The sequence below is a fragment of the Neovison vison genome, chromosome 6 (assembly GCF_020171115.1).
Source record: "Neovison vison isolate M4711 chromosome 6, ASM_NN_V1, whole genome shotgun sequence".
NCBI classification, from domain to species: Eukaryota; Metazoa; Chordata; class Mammalia; order Carnivora; family Mustelidae; genus Neogale; species Neogale vison.
In genome coordinates, this window is record NC_058096.1 from 104928198 (window position 1) to 104930192 (window position 1995).

The window sequence follows — 1995 nt, forward strand, 5'->3', positions numbered from 1 at the left end:
CAGGAAAAAAAAAAATAATTCTAACATTGAGCATGTATAATCTACTGGCAGAGTGCTTTACGAATGTCATTTATTGAAGCCTTACACCAGCCCTTGTGGGATTAGCAATATTGTCACCATTTTGTAGATGAGGAAACAAACCCAAAGAGGTTAAATAACTTTTGCATGGTTAGATTCTATTAAAAGATGATTTCAGATCTTTTTGCCACAAAATGTCTTTCAGTTCTGTGTAGCCATAAGTAATATGAAATAGGGTATACCGGTAGTACACTCTACCTAAGCATTGGTTCCTGACAGCAGCTCCAAAGCACAGTTTATAGGATGGTACCTTTTTTTCTGCATGAGGAAACCTCAAAAACTAGTATATAAACCTTGTACAGAATGTAATATCCCATTTCCCCCCCTCAAAAGAAGCCCATAATAAATAAGAAAGCCAGATTTTAATTCTGGTGCTGTCACTAATTAGGACTGTGACCTTGGTGTGTCCTTTGGTCCATCTGAGCCAAGTTTTCTGATCTGTAAAATGGGTGCTATAATTTAATCTAGCAAAAGTGCTTTGAAATGAGAATGAAATACACATAAAAGGAATTACAACTTTACTGTAAATATATTTGGCCAATTAAAAAAAAACTGCCCTAGTGAATGAATGATGGGCTCAATTTGAGGTTGGGAATATTAAGGCATACATAAACACAAACAACTGTTGGAGTGATAAATAACTGTAAATTTCTCTCTGTTAGCTTAACAGTCTATTTTCACCCTTCATTCTTTTTCATCTTTGAACTTGAAAGTCTCTATAAAGGGAGATGACTTCACCTGGAGCTTGTGTTGCTGCAGGAGGGTTATCCAAGACAATGGCCAAGAACAAACTAAGAGGGCAGAAGTCCAGGAATGTATTTCATATAACCAGCCAAAAAAATTATAAGACTAAAAACAAAGGAAAACCAGTTATCACGAATCTTAAGAAGATAAACACTGTGAGTGATGAAAAAGTTAACAGAGTGAATAAAGCTTTCATAGATACACAAAGGGAACTTCCACATTTCTCAAAATTGAACCTTGAACCTCTACAGAAACAGGTGATTCCTCAGCATGACTTTCAGTCATGAAAATGAGCCAGTTAATGTTGATGAAGCAACAAGATTAAGGTCTCAGCTATAATACCCTGCAGATACATCAAATAACCCCAAAAGAGCAATATATTAAATGTTTTGTACAGTTTTATTAAAAAAAAAAAAGTCGGTGGGGGTTGGTGCCTGGGTAACTCAGTTGGTTAAGCCTCCAACTCTTGATCTCAGCTCGGGTCTTGATCTAAAGGTTGTGGACTCAGGTTCCACATTGGCCTCCACTCTGGGTGTGGAGCCTACTTAAAATAACAAAGGCTATACAGAAAGGGTGAGGAGCTGTTGAGGCTACTGCCAAGTGGGATGAACTGTGGGGTGCCTTCATTTTAGGCAGTAGAAAAAGAACAATTATTTCTAGAAACCAAAAAAAAAAAAAAAAAAAAAAAAGACAAAAGGAAAGAAAAGAGAATCGAGGGCAGGTAAGAACAAAAAATTTCCATTTTTCTAGGGCCATTTGGCCTTCTGTGGAGTGACTTAATTTTAATCAGCTGGTTTGGGCCAGTTGTGGTCTACCTAAGCTACAGTCAGAGGTAGGCGCACGGAATAGAACCCGATGCCTTAGTGCCGTTGATATTCTAAGGTGCTGTCCATTTACATCTACCCAGCGAAGAAGTCTTTAGCCTCCATAGGCACTAGGACTCCTGGGTTGGACTTACAGAGGCTATCACCATCCTTCCTGCAGTCCAGGGAGGGAGGCTGAACTAGCAACAGGAAAGGTTCACTTAGGAAGAGTGGGGTTTGGGGAAGGCTGTAAGATGTGGAGCTGGTAGAGAAAGATCAGTTAATACAGGAGATGGCTATAGTCTTTCAAAACAAGGTCTGAACGGTGGAACTTTCTTTCCTAACTTTTTTCATAGTTTTAAATCTCTGT

General features: G+C 38.6%; 1 pseudogene; it reads left to right on the forward strand.

Annotated features, from left to right (window-relative positions):
• Positions 1-854: 854 nt before the first annotated feature.
• LOC122910492 lies at positions 855-1161 on the forward strand (annotated as a pseudogene).
• Positions 1162-1995: the final 834 nt, after the last annotated feature.